Raw genomic sequence first — 10,936 nt, 5'->3', positions numbered from 1 at the left:
CATTTTTATGATGGGCACCTATAGCAGACGGCACTAGTTGTTGAGCCTGCATTCATGGTCCCGTGTCCTTGCTGGCAGGGACGTGCTGCCCTGGTTTTCCTTCTCCAAGAGACTTCAGGAGAAGCATCCCATCTCCATGGGGCGCATTGGGTGAGTGTGGGCCCATCACAGTGGTCCCGTTGCACTTGATGATGATGCTTGATGATGCTTCAGGTCAGGCAACTATGGCAATTCTGGCAAGAGAGACCTGAGAGGAAGTCTGCAGGGGGGGGGGTCTCTGGCAAAGAGGGGGGCTATTAAAAATAAAAACAAAGAAGCGAGCTCCTCCTCTGCCCCGAGACACAATCACCTATGAAGGGAATTCCTGCTACTGTTGGTCCATCTCATCACAATGAGGTCAGACTAAAGGTTAAGAACAGAGGTTTTGGAGTCCGAAAGCTGGCTTTAATTTCCAACTCTGTCACTTGCTACCCATGTGGTCTTGTGCTAGTTGGTTACCCTCTCTGTGCCTCATTCCCCTTCTCTGTAAAACGATAATAATAGTGCCAATTTCATAAAACATGTTGAAGATAAATGAGTTAACATGTATCCAAAGTTCCCTCATTAGTAAAGAGAAAAGCAAGGAGAGGTCAACCTCCTAAGACCATTGTGAGGACTACATGAGTTAAAACTCGTCAAAAGCACTTCAACCGAGGCTGGCGCACAGATAATGTTAAGAAGTGTTCGCTACAAACAAATGAGCAGGAAGGAAGGCAGGGCCCAGGCAGTCTCATGGAAGCAGAGCTGAAGCCCTGGTTGTATTGAACTTGGAGCTCTTTTTAATGTAATAACTTAACTTTCTAATACTTTTATATAGGAGTTTTTATAATTCTAATATCTAATAAAATGTCATCATCAGAACCATTAGAATTCGGGTTTTCTGTATCTTTCAGTGAAAATCAACTGACATGCTTCCCATTAGCACAGAGCAGTAGAACTCCTGTGCATCACACCTGAGGTCCCTGGGGGCATGGCTTACTTTCTCCTTTGGACTCTGCTTATGAAGAAAGGAGACATTCTTGCTACCCGTACTGAACACAGGGCTTTCACCAAAGTGAATATTAGTATTTTAATTCAATCTCAGTATCTCACTGCTCTTCACTGTCATGACCAATGCAGCCGATAACAGCTGTAGGACATAGTCCTGAATGCAGGCACTATTAAATGTCATAGGATCGTGAAGGGCTTTAAAAACCTTCAGCTGAGACGAAAGCAACAGGAAAAGCTTCACATTTTTTTGCTTCCTTCTGAATCTAGCTCCCACGGCTAAAACCCGAAAGTCCAGAACATGTATTGTTGAATTATCTAACGACTCCTGTATCTCATTGGAGCAAAAACAGTTTGATCGATGGGTGCAGCTGTGACCATGGTGTCGCATAAATTTTCTGATTGCTTTAAAATGTTGGCTCTGCAGCTGTCATCTGGAACTGTAGAATGCACTAGCATTAAAATACCAAAGCTATTTTGCAGGCCTGTCTGTATCAATGAGGGAGACGGCATTCTTCAGGGGGACTTCAATATACAATTTGTTGCATAGTCTAGTGATGCTGTAATCAGTGTTAATGTTTTGTTTCTCTTAAATTCCTGTATTAGTGTCATTAAGCAGTTTAGAGTGGGGTTATCTCAGGATAGTTTTTGCCCAGGAAAGGACTGTTTCCTGGAGTTTTCTTTCTCTCCTCCTGATACAAGGCTGCTTGTTATGGCTAAAGCTGCGGAATGTGACTCCTGGTTCATCCATTTCCAAAGTGGTCCAATTTACTAGGGAAACCATCGGAGGAAGGTCAGCTCAGCATCTTTCTCACCAAGGCCGTCAGAGTGAGCAGGAGTGACACAGGAAGGACCGGATGCAGGAAACCTGTTTCTCTTTGAGGCAGGGAAGTATGGCTATGAGGGAGGCATGGGCTCCAGGCTTGCTTTTGAGTCATCTCTGGTTGTACTTAGGGCATTACTAGTAATTGGGGTTATTCTTATCTTCCCTTGAAACCCACTGCCAGGTCCCTCACATTCGTACAGGGGTGGAATAGATACAATTTCTATGACAACTTTAATAAAGGGAAGGATCTGGAGTTTTCAAATGGCCAAGTATTGCATGACTACTTTTTATATAGCACCATTTTAAAGAAACGTAGGCCCTTTATTGTCTTGCAATGGTATGCCTAGTCCCCAAGTCTGTAGAAAAAACAAAAAAACAAAAACAAAACAGCAGTCAAATATTAGCAGGGTATCTTGATGTCCAACTCTGATTAATGCATCATTTATGTGATTTCAAAGTCACCTTTCCCATTATCAAACAAAAGGAGAGAAAAATGATCATTTAGGTGGAAATTTATCTTTTGACATTATAGGAAGGTGAAGAAATTTCTTTTGGGCTACCTCTCTCCAGAGTCTATAAACATTAATTACATCGTCCATTATGTAGAAGTGTAGCTTTCTCTTCTTTTCCCTTTAAATGATTTTTCTGCTCCATACCCACTTAGGTATGACACGCATCAGAATGACTTGTGACCTTGACCACCATGGGTTTTCAGCCAATGCTTGCTGCTGTTTTTAGAAGTATTGAGAAGAGAAGCATTTATTGTAGCTGTGTGGAAAGCTTGGTAACATATTTATTATAGCAAGCATTCAGGCATTTTGTTTGGAGACTATTCCACATAAAGTGGAAAATCCTTTACAACTGTCAGAGTTATTTATCCACATAAACTATCTTGACCTTTGTTTTCTTTTAGCTGAACTGAATTTTCCAAGTGTGGCTTCCCTCTGTGCAATTGTGTCTCGATCTCTTCTGGCACAAAGCATTGGCCACTAATGATTTCAGTTCTTTTGGGTCAGAGAAGAAAAGTATCTGTTTTTGCTATTTTTCTGTTCTAAAGGTCAAAGGTTTAAACTTGTTCATATTTTCTATTGATTAGCAGGAAAGCAATTCTACTGCAGTATAGCTGGGACAGATCTTGTGAGAAGTCCTGTTCAAAGGGGGAAAAAAAGAATGAAATGGCATAGCTGTAAAGACAAAGATCAGATGAGCATATACTTAATTTTGACTGGTGTCTCTAAGTCTAGAATCATAATGATTACTGTAGGAATAGTTCAGGGATGAATGAAATAAAATTTCCAAAACTGTTCTCATTATTGTTGCCTTTTTATTTCAAGGGGTATATATAATGAGAAGATGATAAGAAGTTACAAGTCTAGGTAGAAATAGAAAACCTTAGAAATATTCTTAGATAATTTTTATTTTTTATAAATCTCCATGCTATGCTTTACCATGACAATGTTAGGATTTTCTCAATAGTCAACAGAAAAATTACATAAATATATATTTTTAAACAAGAGAGCAGTCATTTGTTTCATTCCCAGTGATTTGCATTTAACATATGATACTTTTTGTTAACATTCTTATTTTAAAAACAGTTTTTTTTGTCTTTTCCATTGAAAGGATTTTTCATAATTTATCTGATACAGAAAGCTTTTCTTTGTCTACATATTTGTGTTGTATTTATTTGTACCTGTTTATGGCATCTTTTATAATGTTCTGTGTACTATATAGGGATCTACCTCATTGGTTAAGCAGAGATATAAAGAGGTTGAAATATCAAAGGTAGACTAAGACAAAGGTAACATTTATCACATGGGAGTTTCAAAAGGAGAGACAAAGATAGAGAAGAAGAAAATTTAGAAAGAATAATAGATACTTTTTAGACTGATAAATAAATAACTCCTCAGATTGTAAAAACACCTAAAATCCTCATCAGTAATTGGCCTTGATATATATTGTAGAAAAACTAAACAACAAAGATGAAGATGAAAATATTAACATGAGCAGTGCTAAATCACAAATTATAAATAACAAATCACAAAAATTAAAATTTGAAAGCAAATATCACAATAGCAAAAATTGAGTACAGAAAAAAATTATGATCCTGAAAATACTGAGAGAAAATAACTATCAACCAAAAATATCCTTCAATAGTGCAGGTAAAATAAAGATATTCAACACAAGGATGAATTTTTATCACTGATAGAATTTTGCTGAAAGAACCATTAATGAATGAAATATATTAAGAGAAAAAACTGGACCCAGAAGAAATAAATAGTTTTTAAAAAGCTGGTAAATATGTAAAATACAATAACAATTTAATTGTTATAAAATCAAATTTAGAATTTTTAAATAGAAAAGGGAACTAATATACCAGGAAAAAATTATAATGAAGGTGGATCAAAATATTGTAAGTCTCTTGTGTAACTTAGGAGGAAAACAGATATTATTTAGAATGCAGTACAGGTACAAAAAATAAGCAAATGTAAAAATAAAAGAGAGTTTATGTTACAAAGAGGTTTTAGTATTTAAGTGAGAAACAGGTTTTAGAAAGCCTGTTAGACCACAAATTGACGTTCCAGAAGAAAAGACACGATAAAGAAAACATTTGAAAAGAGTATTCAAGAGGGGATAAAATATTATAATTTGCATACTCAAGAAGTCAAATAAATAAAACCATAATCACATTGTGTGAAGCTATTATTATTCCTAAATATATCCTGCTCCTTCCTAAGGAGGACCAGTATTTCTTCTAATCAATAGTAAGCTTGACAATGTAATGTGCTTTAGTTTATGAAATGGAGGCAGAAGTGAATGGCTATTTTACAGGCTGAAGCCTTAAGAGATAGCACGTTTTGTTGGGCCTTCCTTCTCATCTGCCATGATTACTGAAAATCTGCCTGGATTCCAGGCAAATGAAGACATGGAGCAAAGCCACAGTCAGCCCACAATGCACATATGTGGCATAGGTGAGATATGAACATTTGCTGCTGTAATCTATTGATAAGTTTTGAAGCTTTTTTCTTAATGCAGTTTAAACTAGCTGTGCAGTTCTCTATGGGGAGTGATTTTTGCCCCCATGGGATATTTGTCAATGTCTAGGTCATTTTTGATCGACACAGTTGGGGGAGGGGGTAGCGGTGGTGCTGCTGGTATCTATTGGGTAGAGCCAGGAATTACTACTAAACAACCAGTAAGATAAAGGACAGCTTCAACAATAAGGAATTTTCCAGGCCAACATGTCAATAGTGCTGAGGTTGAGAACCCTTGACCTATCCTAATAGTCATATGCACAAAGACACTTTATAGTGAAACTGTAGATCACAAAAGACACAGAATTGTTAAAAGGAACCACAGGGAGTTGACTGATTACAATCAAAGGAGTATCAATTGGACTGTCAGCTAATTTTTTAATAGAAACCAGAAGACATGAAATAATACTTTAAAATTATGAAAGAAAATAACTATGAACAAAGAGTTGTATAGTCAACAAAACCATATTTTAGATATGAGAGCAAATGAATGGCATTTCCATTTAAACAAAAACCAGGACAGTAAAGAGTAATCCTACCTGAAAGGCCTAATATGCAAAAACAAGTGATAAGTAATCAAAGCAGTAAATATGAAGGCATATTTAAACAAACATTGAGTATATAAAACAACTAGAGGCCTAGTGCATAAAATTCATGCATGGGTAAGGTCCCTAGTGGCTGCTGGCTGCTGGCCGGGGCCTCCTTTCGTTCTGCACTGTTCCCTGGTGGTCAGCGCACATCATAGAGAGCGATCGAACTCCTGGTCGGTCAAACTCCCAAGGGGACACTTTGCATATTAGGCTTATATATAGATAAATTCCTTGTGGAGTCAAAATATGAAGATGAAAGTATAATGTTAATATCAGAATGAAATTTTCCTAGCTCCTTGTATTATTTGAAGTTTAGTACAGTTTATTAGTGAAAATAAAATATTTAAGGTCACTGAGCCTTAAAATATATAAAACCAAACTTGGCAGAAATACAAGAGAAATTAACAAGTCTACACATCATAGTGGATTTGCACTACTATAGATGAACTCATATCACTACCCACACCCAAAGTATTTGCTGAAATGAGATTAAAAGCAAGTCTTGGTAAACTAAAAGGCAAGATAAGCTTCTTTTCACTACTGTAGTATACACTTTGCAATCCAGGGACAGAAATTGGATTAACATCTAGAAGTAAAACTAAAATGCACATACATATATTAAAACATAACAAAAAGGACTTTGTATATTCATGTATTCATATTATGTCTGAGTCAGGTTCTCATTACTATGTGTATTGATGTTGCCATGATTGCATCTAACATTAATAATTTTCTTGTATTCATTGGTAATGTGCATTTATAAGCTAAACAAAACATTTTAACTTATTTTCTATTATGTGACACAATGTAAATTTCATTATGTAAAATCACTGGGAACATAATTAGGTATACCAATTGCATACAAAACAAATGGAAATTTATATTCATTCACTATATATCATTCTAAGCTTTAGCCAAAGGTGAGGAACAGCCAGATAGAGTTAAAGATTAAATTTATAATTGTCATGTATGGTTTCTAATTTTAATATCAAGGTCTGGGGAGAAAAGATAGAGAACAAATTAAAATTATAAAAAGAATATTAAACATGCAATTCTAGCAGGACACAAATTAGTTTCACATAGTATTTTAATCTAGAGGTTAATGAGAATTTGTTGGACTAGTTTCCTTTATAAAATTAGTAGCACTCATATATTTCTTATGCTCTTAATTTATTTTCCCATACACAGGTATTGCATATTTGATAAGTTGACACACTAGCTATGTAGCTATTTTTCTCAGACATGTAATCTAAATGTACTTTGTGAATTATAATAGCTCAACACACTACTCATTATGTTTTAGTGCAGTATAAAAAAACAAATTAAAAAAACATTTTTCCTCCATAACTTGAAAAAGTTAAAGTAGAAAGTACCTTATTTGCTCTATATTTGAACCTAATAATCACTTCCTGAAATATTACTCCATGTTTTTCTAAGTTTTACTTTGGATGGCAATTTGCACATAACAGACTTGCTTTGTATCATAAATTACTATTTCATATTCTATTTTCACACATAATTTGGTTTTTGGAAAAGCAGCAAGAGCTGAATTTAGCCAAGTCTTCAAAGTGACTCCTAGATAGCTTCTACAGCTCCATTTGCAAATATGTGTACACCAACACTGAACTATAGAAACGCTTGCATGCAGTTGTCAAAGAAGTAAATGAATTAGAACTGGCAGGAAAAAAACACATAATCATAATATTTTCCAAGAGTTTACCATACACTATATAAGTTTTTAAATGATCACTCTGGCTGCTATCATGGTGAGAATGCAAGTAAAGAATGGCAACTGGGACGCCAATTCTAAAGCTGCTGCTAGAGTTCAGGTGAGAGATGGTGGTGGCTTTGATACTTTGAAAGTGTGATCAGAGGAAGCCTCTCTTAAGGGTCAATGTTTGAGATGAAACAAAAAAGGTGAGATACATGCCAGGGCAGGAAAAGAACCTTCCAGGCAGATGTATATACAGGCAGGTGGTGGAGAGCTAGATTATGAGTGGTCCAGGGAAAGGCTAGAGAAGTGCACAAGAGCCATATCGTGTCTGTCCTTGCTAACCCTCTGAGGGGTTTGAGATGCAATTGGAAGCTATTTCAGATCACAGCCCATGGCCCACACAAGTAGACAATTATAACAGGAACAGAATGAAAGAAGGGCCAAAGAGAAGTACAAGCAACTCACTGTTTCACTGAGAGGAAAGAACTATCTATTTGACTTTGGCATTGGCATAAATCTTTTTGGAAAAAGGAAGCATTTATGCCTGGAAGGATGAGTACAATTTCAGTGGATAGGAAAGGAGATGAGTACTTACCACACTTTTTAGGCTAATAAGTTCCAATAATAAAAAGTTGGCTATTGGGTAATGTATTACATTTTATTAAACAAATACTCTACCATCCTAAATATACATATCTCCTCTTCCAGAAAACAGTGAAGTTAAGACGTGTTAAATTAGCCCTCAGCCACTTCTATGTTCATAGATGATATATGACCACCTTAGAAAAACTCTAATGACAACAATCATATTTATGTTTAATTTGAGAATTAATTTGTATAAACATAATAAGGAAAATCAGTTAAGTTTTCAAAAAAGTTGATGTACCATTTTTGTTTTGGGGGCTCAATTACAGAGTAGTAAGCACAATTGATTGGTGAAGATAACAACATTTTGTTGACATACAGTATAACAATAATTATTGTTGTAAAAATAATTCTACAACAAATACCTGCTAAATAAATGCTTTACATGCACCATCTTGTATTTCAGTATAAACCTTTGAAATATTGTCTCCAATTTATAGATGAGTTCACTGAGGCTCAGTGAAGTTCAGGCCACATTCAAAGACATTCATCTGTGAAATTGCTAAACTGGCCCTAGACGGTTTGGCTCAGTGGATAGAGTGTTGGCTTGTGGACTGAAGGGTCCCAGGTTCAATTCTAGTCAAGGGCACATATGCCCAGGTTACGCGAGCTAGATCCTCAGTAGGGGGCATGCAGGAGGCAGCCAATCAATGATTCTCTCTCATCATTGATGTTTCTAACTCCCTTTTCCTCTCCCTTCCTCTCTGAAATCAATAAAAATATGTATATAAAAAATTGCTAAACTGGAGTAACACAAAGTTTAGCTGGCCAAGTCTTATTATAGTTTACTAACAAAGTCACTGTTTTACTGACTTTAGAAGAACCCTTCTTTTGAGGCTAATAACTAGTTCCAATAAAAAGTTGGCTATTGGGTAATGTATTACATTTTATTAAACAAATACTCTACCATCCTAAATAAACATATCTCCTCTTCCAGAAAACAGTGAAGTTAAGACGGAATTCTGCCTATTATTAACCAGATATTTCAAGACCCATTTGACCTCTTTTCCTGGGATAAATTTTATTTTTTAGACATTTCAAACAGGGCTGAAATTTCCCCAAAATAGATGGGTATAGCATCTTAACATAACCAGAATTGTGTTTTCAGGGGCTAATTTAATCTTTTCATAAGTGCTTTCCTTTTTGGTACATATTACTCCATTATGAAAAAAGAATCCGGCTCTGTTGTGTAGTTGTTTAAAAGCCAGCCACATGCTATTTTACCAGAAGCCTTTGTAGGATGTTTGTTTCATTACTTTCAGATTAGCTGATCAACAACCTGCAACTCAACATTCAATTTTGTTCCCTGTGAAAATGTTCAGGCTAATAGGTTTCATACGTTGTTGTTCAATTGATCTGCCTATTAGAAGAAGTCATTAGGTAGAGAAACCAGCTTTTAGAAATAATGAGTTTTTCATTTACTGGTACAGGAATTTTCTTTAAAAAGGCATCATTAATCACGTAGTTAAACCACTAATTAAAAATGTTTTACGTTGATTTGCTTTATTTTCCTGAACTACATTAAATACTAGTCTGTCATATGGATGGCATGCAAAGATCAAAGACCTCTGTGCTCCCATTTGTCATTAAAAAATTAATAACTGCACTTTTGTTGCATGTGCTTGTGTGTGTGTGCATGTGCATGTGAGAGAGAGACAGAGAGAGAGGGATATATATAATCTAGAGGCCTGGTGCGTGAAAATTCATGCACTCAGGGTGGCGGGGGGAGGGGGGTCCCTCAGCCTGGCCTGCGCCCTCTCACAGTCTGGGACCCCTCAGGCGATGTTCTACTGATGGCTTAGGCCCACTCCCTGCGGGGAACGGGCCTAAGCCTCAGTCTGGCTTCCCTCTGAGGGAGGTGACTAGGCTGATCAGGGGAAGGTGCACGCTGCCCCCATCACCCCGCCACTGCTGCGGCCGCCCTTAGCCCTCACAGCTGCCAGGGCTTTGTCTGGAAGGTCATCCGAAAGGACGTCTGGAAGGACGTTTGGCTGTCCAGTCTAATTAGCATATTATGCTTTTATTATTATAGATTATTATAGATATCACTCAAGCACATGTGTGTAATACTTTCTACTAATAGAAAAGCCACCTTTCAAAATATGTTAGATAGGTCAACTATAGAAACCAACTATCTAAAAATAAAAATTGTATCAAATGTAAATGTTTACCTTATAGTTGCTATAATTTTATTTTTATTTGTTGGTGTCCTTTTGTTGGTTTAAATGAAAAAAAGTTTATTTTTAAACATTCCAGTAGACAGGGGTTGTTTGAGGAGAACTAATATGTTCTAGTTCTTCTTTTTTAGTAAATTTTTGAGCATCTCTAAATGATAAGAAACAGCATGTTTGGTGGATAAAGCAACAGAATAGAAGCTAAGAGACTTCTACTTTGTCTTCAATCTGCCACTCACTTGCTATGCCATGCAAATCACCAAAACTTTTTGCCCCCAAACTTTCTACAATTGAAAAATGACAAAGTTAAAGCTAATGATTTTATGTTTTTCTCTAGTTCTAATGTACTATGATATTAAACTATCATTTTATTTTTAGGTGAAGAAACAAAATTTCCATAATATTGATGAACAAAATGTATTTTCTTTCCTTATATGTATTGCTTACTTGTAATGTTTTATATTTGTTATTTAATTTGAAGGTTTTGAACAACTGGATTCAAATCCTACATTGAATAAAAAATAATAAAAAGGATAAATGCCTTAATATCATTTTTTTCTTTCTTAAAGATGAGAATGTATGACAATGTAGCAGATATTTTGCATAAACTAAAGATAAAGGCAAATACGTTATGTTTCCTTAATAGTGGACTGCATGGCAGGGTCAATAAAACTTTTGACATTTGCTAGAATGGCATATGCAATTCAAAGTAGAACTGTGTTTTTATTCCCTTGATGAACAAAATGTATTTTCTTTCCTTATATGTATTGCTTACTTGTAATGTTTTATATTTGTTATTTAATTTGCAGGTTTTGAACAACTGGATTCAGATCCTACATTAAATAAAAAATAATAAAAAGGATAAATGCCTTAATATCACTTTTTTCTTTCTTAAAGATGCGAATGTATGACAATGTACCAGATATTTT

The sequence above is a fragment of the Myotis brandtii genome, unplaced genomic scaffold (assembly GCF_000412655.1).
Source record: "Myotis brandtii unplaced genomic scaffold, ASM41265v1 scaffold14, whole genome shotgun sequence".
Classification (NCBI taxonomy): domain Eukaryota; kingdom Metazoa; phylum Chordata; class Mammalia; order Chiroptera; family Vespertilionidae; genus Myotis; species Myotis brandtii.
This window is presented reverse-complemented; position numbering follows the sequence as displayed.